Source organism: Phalaenopsis equestris, unplaced genomic scaffold (genome assembly GCF_001263595.1).
Source record: "Phalaenopsis equestris unplaced genomic scaffold, ASM126359v1 Scaffold000024, whole genome shotgun sequence".
In the NCBI taxonomy this organism is placed as follows: Eukaryota; Viridiplantae; Streptophyta; class Magnoliopsida; order Asparagales; family Orchidaceae; genus Phalaenopsis; species Phalaenopsis equestris.
This window is the reverse complement of record NW_018164466.1, coordinates 1,504,307-1,513,643: the sequence shown is the minus strand read 5'-3', so window position 1 is coordinate 1,513,643 and position 9,337 is coordinate 1,504,307.

Sequence of the window (9,337 nt, the reverse complement as noted above, 5' to 3'; positions counted from 1 at the left end):
ATTTAACACCCAATTTTTTAACTTACCCTTAGGGCTCATTCGGGAAGAGAAATTATTACATAAGGACTGCATGCGGTGTCCGATCCTGACCGTAGATTACTGTAACTTACGATCAGGATATATTTCAGTTAAAAAAAAAAATTAGATGAGGCCCACCGAAAAATACATCCTGACCGTAGATCACCTGATTTATGGTCAGGATCGGACACCGCATGCAAGATGCATGCGGTGCCCGTCCGTATGGAATAATTTTTCGTTGGGGAGCCTGCTCCTTCGGCTTCTCCTTTCTAAAACGACGAACAACACGTTTGAGAGCATCTTTTCTTTTGCGTGTGTTTCACGGTTGGCGGGTCACTGAATTGGAAAGGCCGAAACAGCGGGGTCTTGTGTGTTCCCCAATGAGAGTTCTGTTGTGAGTGGTAGTTGATGTCAATGCTCCTCTTCAATTCGTGGAATAACTCACCATATCGCGCAAATACCCCTCGTCCTCTCCTTTAATTATTACATGTGTCTTTAGGTCTGGAACCCGATTGCAGTCGCCTATCTCTGCTGTCAGTGCAGTCGACTAGCTGCCTCCCTCCGTTGAAGATTTTTCCTTTATGTGTTTTTTTAGTGTTTTTGGTTTCCCTCTTCTTCATTGCCTTATTTGGCTTCACATAAAGTTGGTTTGCTTTGTGTTCGGCTTATGTGTTCGATTATGTGAAATGTTTTCCTCTTTCTCTTAGAATTTTTGTTAGACATGTTTTTATTATGCTTGTTCTGATGTTAGTAATTGTCAATTTGCTTGCTTTTGCATTCTTTAGTCTAGAGGAACATTCAAGGGGGAGAAATTTAAACACTGGTTATATATATATATATATATATAACCAATGTTTATATACCATTTGAAATGCATATACTTTGAGGTAAATTTGAAAGTTACGTACCAGATAAGTTACCAACCTATATTTTCCCTCTTTATCATTTAGAAGAAGTGATGGAAGGATAAATATATGAGTACTTTTTCTCTGTATCGTTGAGAAGTTTTCTGGACTTATTTTTTATATGCATGTTTTCATGTTAGTAGTTATCGATTTGTTTGATCTTTCCTTTTTTCATTCTATAAAAATATTTTGGGAGGAGAAACTTGAGCATTGGTTTCAATTCTTTTTATTTGAAAGTTTTTTATCAGTTGAAATGCATATGTTTTGAGACAAATTTGAAAGTTACACGACAAATAAGTTAGTATCATTAATTTTTCCTCCTGATCATTCAAGAAAAAGTTATGAAATGATAGATATACGATTAATACTTCTTTGTATCTCTGAGAATTTTTTTTTATTTTCTTTTATAAATATCTTCTTTCATGTTAGTAATTGTCAATTTGCTTGATATTTCCTCATTTTCAGTTTACAGAAACATTTTGGGGAGAGAAATTTAAGTACTAGTTTCATATTTTCTTTTATTTGAAAGTTTTTTACCATTAAAAATGCATATATTTTAAGGCAAACTTGAAGGTTACATGACAGGTGAGTTAGCAACATCAATTTTTGTTTTTGATCAAATGGGAGAAGTTATGGAAATATAGATATATGAGTACTGTTTTTTTGTAACTCTGAGAAATTTTCTTGGACTTATTTTTTAAATGAGTGTTCTTATATTTGTATTCGTCAATTTGCTTTCTATTTTCTCATCTTGGGTCTACAACAACATTTTGACCGGAGAAATTTGAGCACTGGAAATTCATATGTTTTAAGCAGATATAAAGATTTTATGCCAGATAAGTTAGTAATCGGGGAAGGTTATACAATAGTTATTTAAAGAGATGATGAAAATAACTATCAAAGGACTCAACCAATCACCATTTATCAATTTTAAAATTGACAAGTTTTGCCACAAATACTACCTATTGCTAGATAACAAGTACAAGTGTTGCTATGAATGAGAAAAATGGTAATTATGGACGAAGTCTTCTTTGATTAAGATATCTCATTAAATTCTAATGATTCGCTCGAGGGCCCAATTTGGCTAGCCTGATTGAAGCAAAGAAAAATTATTGTTGATAACTTATCTGACATATGACATTCAAGTTTGCATCATAACATATGCAATTTTATTAGTATAAACATTTCAAATAAAAGAAAATATGAAACTAGTTCTCAAATTTCTCCCTCTTAAATGTTCCTCTAGACTAAAGAAGACGCAAGAGAAAACAAATTGGTGATTAATAACATAAGAACAAACATATAAAAAACAACTAAAAAAAAATCTTAGAAAAACAAAAAAATAGTACTCATATATCCATTATTCTATAACTTCTCTTGAATGATAATGCGGGAAAATAGATGCTGCTAAATTATCTATCATGACTTTTTAGGTTTATCTGATCTTATTGCTTCAGATTGTTTGTGGACTCGTTGGTTTGTTGGTTTTTATTTGCAGTGATGCTTTTGGAGTTTGATATTCTCTATAAGTACTGCACGAGTCTATACAACTCCATCGAACAACTGAATGTATCATTTGTTTTTCTATAAGTATTTTAATGCCTTAATAATGTTGGAATTAAGTGATCTTGAACTCGGACAAGTCTCATCAAGTCACACAATTTGACTATAAACTTGTTAGAATTTGAGATTATTTGGTACACAAAATATACCTTAAAGCTTCTTATTATGCGTTTAGTGCATGTTCCGACTCACTTAGACTCAAATCAGACCATTTTTATGACAACTGGTTTGTCTTGCCAAGACACTTCATTTAGATTAGAGTTTAGGTATTTCGTAATTTAATTTTTAAGCTTCTCGAATCATGTGTGTCAAAATCAGTGTGAATCAATTTGCCCCATTTTCAGATGTTGTCGTCAGAGATGTTGAAATAAATCTCAAGTTACCAAAAAATTATGTGATACAAAATAACCGTATGAAAAAAAAAAAATTATTAAGGTGCAACCGCTCCTTGGACGTTAGTGCGTACCCTTTCTCGGAATCATGTGTCAACAAGTATTCTTAATATTTATTTGAAATCAACAAAGTTGTGCTTAGAATGTTGATAAATGGTCTTAGAGATCAAAAGATTCTCAAAATGGGTCATGCTGACTACATCCGCTAGCGATAATGGCTTGCATATGCATAGGCAAATGGTGTGCGCATGTGCCTTTCTGTGAATTGAGCACATGTACAAATAAATTGCGCATGCATGCACGAAAAAGTGAGTATGCACCTATGCAAACAACACTAAAATCTAGAATTATTGAGATTTTTATGAGATTTTTCCATTCTTGCTCTATTTTTAAGAGAAAAAGTATATACACGATTAGAAATTTCAAAGATTCTTCATAAATTATGAATTTTTTCCACAAAAAAATGTTCTTCTATTCTTTCCTGCTTGAATATATTAACACACCCTAGGGGTTGATGGGAGAGCACCAAAGTGAGCAGTATTCATGTTCTCAAGGATGAAATTTTGATTTCTCCATGAAAATAGAGAGAGTTGATCATATTTAATAGGGGGACCAAAATTGGAGGTGATCAAGGCCTGTGATCTTACGACAAGGCACCTCTTTTCTTTTGAAAGAGGTGTTGACAGACAAACTTAGTCTAGAGACGACCAAGGCCCACAATCCAACAGTGAGGTAGCTATCCTTCCTCAAAAAATGAATAGATTTCCCTCATCAGACAGACTGAGTTTGAAAGTAGTCAAAGCTAGTAATCCTTTGATGAGACACCTATCTTTCCTTCAAACGAGTGTTGACTACCCTCAAGAGACAAACTGAGTTTGAAGGTAATCAAGGTCAACATCCTTCTACAAGGCAACTGTCTTCATTTAGAAGAGGCGGTGACTGCCCTCATTGGACAGACGGGGCTTAGAAGCGATCAAGACATGTCGTCCTACCTATGATGGGGTAGCTATCTTTCTTTGGAAGAAGTGTTGACAATCCACATTAGACAGGCTAAGTTTGGAGGGCATCATGGTTTGTGGTCTTGCAACGATGATCACTGAGCAATGATGGTTTAATGATGACAAGAATAGTGTTGATTGAGTAGCAGTGAAAGTGTTCCGGGAAAGGTAGCTGCGAGTTGATGGTGTTCTTCTAGCTGTGGCGGTCGAATGACAATTGTGCGACACTATGATGATCCAACAACCCAATAACGGTGTTGTAGCATGGCAAAAACCCGATGATGGTGGTCAAGCACAATGGTGGACCGACAGTTTTGGTTCGATATTGGTAGTAGTGGTCAAGTGAAGGTAGTGTCAGCTTGTTTATCAATGAGTAATGAAAGTCCAATAATAACAATGTGGTCCAACACTATTGACCGGGTGATCATGGTTTGATAGCAATAGCTACAGATGGTGATACCAGTGGTCTAGCAACTATAATGACAACTAATCAGTAGGCATAACATCCATGGTATTACAATAATGTAAGTGATCCATCAGTGTTGACCAGGCTATGATATATGGCCCCAAAAACAACAAAAAATGGTGATCATGTATTAGCAGAATGGTTGTAGTAACGCCATTGAACAAGAGAAGGTGACAGGTGTTCGGGTGTATTGACCACCTGATAGTGTTCCGACGATGGTAGTTGTGGCCAAGCAACTGTTATTCGATGATGGTGGTGATGTTGGTCGGACATTGGTATTCTAATAATGACGATTATTATCTGGCGTTGATGAGACTATATTAATTTTAAGAATCTTGCTCCTTATAATAGACTAAATCGTTATCTATATTGAAAGCATATGATTATTGCCAAAAGATTATGGCCATGCACTAAAGATTATGTCGTTTGTAGTTAGGCAACCACAGAAGCACGATTGATAAGAAATATTGGGCTTGACATTCATTAAAGGGATTAAAGAGAATCCACCATAGATGTTTGACCTATATGAGGTTGTTTATTGGAGCCTTACTTGACAACATTACCTCATGTAGAAAAACTTGAATGAAATTCACCTATGATGTTTGATCTATCAAAGGTTATCTGTTGGAGTGTTACTCGACGATGTTAGCTATGTAGAAATGGTGAAAGGAGATTTGACTCATTTGAGACTGTTTGTTGAAGCGTTACTCTATGATATTAACTGGTGCAAAAGAGAACTGAGAAAATTCACCAAGGATATTTGATTCATTTGAGGTTGTGACTCAGAATGTTATTTGACGATGTTAACCTTTATGGAGAAGCTTTCAGAAAATTCACTAAGGCTGTTTGATCTATTCTTTGATGTAATATTACTTGACGCCATTATCCTGTGCAAAAAAAAAAATCCATCAAGGCTAATTAATATATCTGAGGTTGTTTACTGGTGTTACTAAATGATGTTAACCCATGCTAAAAGGAATTAAGAAAATCCACCAATTGTTAGGTGTGGAGACGGTTAAAAGAAACAAAAAAAAACTACTCCCATTTTCGCGAACAAAAAAACGAACTGCTCCCATTTTCGCGATCTCACACTCCCGTTGGTTCGCTATCTCTCGTTCTCGTCTCCTTCACGCGAGAACATAAACTCTCTCCTCCTTCATTTCGCGGAAGCAGGAAAGGAGACTTCCTGCTTGGATTGCTTGAATTCTTGTTAAGGCTTACGAGAAGTTGAAGGCAGAAAAAATGTGTTTTCGCAAGGTACTCTTTCTTAGTTGATTTTTCATGCTTGGAAGGAAGAAGAATGTGTTATTGATTTCTTCTTGGTGGCTTGCGGAGGAAGAGAAACAGATTTTCTCTTGTATGTATTTCTTCTTCTTCGGTGTATCTCGGTGTAGAGAGAGAAGAGAGAAGAAGTGAAAGGAAGAGTTTGCTCCTGTAATTGGAGACGATCAACTAGTGTAAATTCCTCAATTAGTAAAATCCTCTACAATTTCGTGGATGTAGAAAATTTGCTGAATCACATAAATTTGTGTATTCTTTTGGTGTGAATTTTTTCTTGTTTTATTTTTTCACTTCATCGTCGATCGCTTTAAATTTCATATATACCACAACAACTGGTATCAAAATGTTGTTTGACATAATATTACTTGACGCCATTATCCTGTGCAAAAAAAAAAAAAAATCCATCAAGTCTAATTAATATATCTGAGGTTGTTTACTGGTGTTAATAAATGATGTTAACCCATGCTAAAAGGAATTAAGAAAATCCACCAATTGTTAGGTGTGGAGACGGTTAAAAGAAACAAAAAAAAACTACTCCCATTTTCGCGAACAAAAAAACGAACTGCTCCCATTTTCGCGATCTCACACTCCCGTTGGTTCGCTATCTCTCGTTCTCGTCTCCTTCACGCGAGAACATAAACTCTCTCCTCCTTCATTTCGCGGAAGCAGGAAAGGAGACTTCCTGCTTGGATTGCTTGAATTCTTGTTAAGGCTTACGAGAAGTTGAAGGCAGAAAAAATGTGTTTTCGCAAGGTACTCTTTCTTAGTTGATTTTTCATGCTTGGAAGGAAGAAGAATGTGTTATTGATTTCTTCTTGGTGGCTTGCGGAAGAAGAGAAACAGATTTTCTCTTGTATGTATTTCTTCTTCTTCGGTGTATCTCGGTGTAGAGAGAGAAGAGAGAAGAAGTGAAAGGAAGAGTTTGCTCCTGTAATTGGAGACGATCAACTAGTGTAAATTCCTCAATTAGTAAAATCCTCTACAACTTCGTGGATGTAGAAAATTTGCTGAATCACGTAAATTTGTGTATTCTTTTGGTGTGAAATTTTTCTTGTTTTATTTTTTCACTTCGTCGTCGATCGTTTTAAATGAAACTCTCTCCTCCTTCATTTCACGGAAGCAGGAAAGGAGACTTCCTGCTTGGATTGCTTGGATTCTTGTTGAGGCTTACGAGAAGTTGAAGGCAGAAAAAATGTGTTTTCGCAAGGTACTCTTTCTTAGTTGATTTTTCATGCTTGGAAGGAAGAAGAATGTGTTATTGATTTCTTCTTGGTGGCTTGCGGAGGAAGAGAAACAGATTTTCTCTTGTATGTATTTCTTCTTCTTCGGTGTATCTCGGTGTAGAGAGAGAAGAGAGAAGAAGTGAAAGGAAGAGTTTGCTCCTGTAATTGGAGACGATCAACTAGTGTAAATTCCTCAATTAGTAAAATCCTCTACAATTTCGTGGATGTAGAAAATTTGCTGAATCACATAAATTTGTGTATTCTTTTGGTGTGAAATTTTTCTTGTTTTATTTTTTCACTTCGTCGTCGATCGTTTTAAATTTCATATATACCACAATAACTGGTATCAAAGCTAATGACTGCAGATGAAGTGAAGGTTTCAGGGATCAAGAAATTTGATGACACAGATTTTGGTTACTGGAGGATGTGGATAGAGGATTACCTCTATGGGAAGAAGCTCCATCTTCTGTTATTGGGGAAAAGACATGAAAGAATGGATGAGGCTGAATGAAATCTATTGGATAGACAGGTTCTGAGGGGTATTCGATTGACCCTATCGAGGTCGGTTGCACACTATATCGTCAAGGAGAGGACAACTGCAGATCTTATGGCAGCCTTGTCAGATATATATGAAAAGCCATCGACGAATAACAAAGTATATCTGATGAAGAACTTATTCAATTTGAAGATGACAGAAGAAACATTTGTTGTACAACACCTAAATGATTTCAATACTATCACGAACATTTGTTGTACAACACCTGAATGATTTCAATACTATCACAAATCAATTATCGTCTGTGAAAATTAAATTTGATGACGAGATACGTGCACTGATCTTATTGGCTTCATTGTCAAATAACTGAGAAGCTATGATGATGACTGTCATTAATTTTGTATGTAAATCAAAATTAAAATATGAAGATATTTGTGATTTGATTTTGGCTGAGGAGGTGCGCAAGAAAGATTCTGGTGAAATCTCAGGTTTGAGTTTAGTATTAAATGTTGATTCCAAAGGGAGATCACATAATAGGAACTCAAATAGGGGAAGATCAAAATTAAAGAACAGAAGCAGGAGCAAGTTAAAGCCTGGTAAACAAGTAACTTGCTGGAATTGTGGCAAAACTGACCACATAACGAGGAACTATAAGAATTCTAAGAAGAAGGAGAATGACAATGCGAATGTGCTAACTGAAGAATCACAAGATGCACTACTGCTAGCAATTCATAGTTATAATGATGATGTATACTGGATTTAAGAGCTTCTTTCCATACAACTTTTCAACAGGAATTGAAGCGAAATTGTATGTGACTTTGGGAAAGTATATCTAGCAGATAGAGAAGCTCTGAATGTGGTATAAATGGGAGATATTGACATTGCACTTCTAAATAAGAACAAGTGGACTCTGCAAAAGGTCAAACACATTCCTGAACTGAAGAAGAATCTCACTCATTTCTGCTCATTTCTGTTGGGCAGCTTGATAAGTGTGGGCATTCATTAGTGTTCTCAGATAGCACCTGAAAGATTACTAAAGGAGCATTGGTACTGGCTCGGGGGTAAGAAAACATGTACGTTATATATGACTAATGGTTTAATTAACAGTGTTGATACTACTGTTGCAGAGAGCACAACAGAGTTGTGGCATTGTAAACTTGGCCACATGAGTCAGAGAGGTATAAAAGAACTTCAGTCCAGAGGTAAGCTACCAGAACTTAAGTCAGTTGATCTAGACATCTGTGAGAGTTGAATGTATTATGGGGAAGCAGAGGAAAGTCAGTTTCTTTAAAAGTCGCAGCACGCCAATAGCAGGAAAGCTAGATTTTGTACACACAGATGTGTGGGGACCTTCTCCAGTGACATCTCTTGGAGGCTCTCGTTACTACGTCAGATTTATTGATTACCACAGCAGAAATGTATAAGTTTATTTCTTGAAGTATAAATCTGATGTATTCAGTGTATTCAAGACTTGGAAGACCATGGTTGAGATAAAGACATGCTTAAAGCTGAAATGTCTAAGGTTTGATAATGGTGGTAATGACATTAATGGTGGGTTCAAGGAGTACTATGCAGCTCAGGGAATCAGAATGGAGAAGACTATTCCAGGAACACCACAGCAAAATGGACCACAAGGAACACCACAACAAAATGGTGTTGCAGAGCGCATGAACAGGACCATTAATGAGCGGGCTAGAAGCATGAGATTACACGTCGGACTACCACCTACTTTCTGTATGTGCGACTCGTTAAGTTCAGATCATGAGTTTGATCAACAAGGGGCCATCTATTCCATTAAAATGTGAATTACTTGAAGAAGTTTGGAGTGGGAAAAAGGTAAAATTTTCTCACTTTAAGACTTTTGGTTGTCTTTTTTATATTTTCATTAATCTTGATGCTTGAAGCAAGCTTGAGGCTAAGTCAAAGTAGTGTTATTTCATTGGCTATGGAGATGAGGCATTTGGGTATCATTTCTGGGATGAAGATGAGGCATTT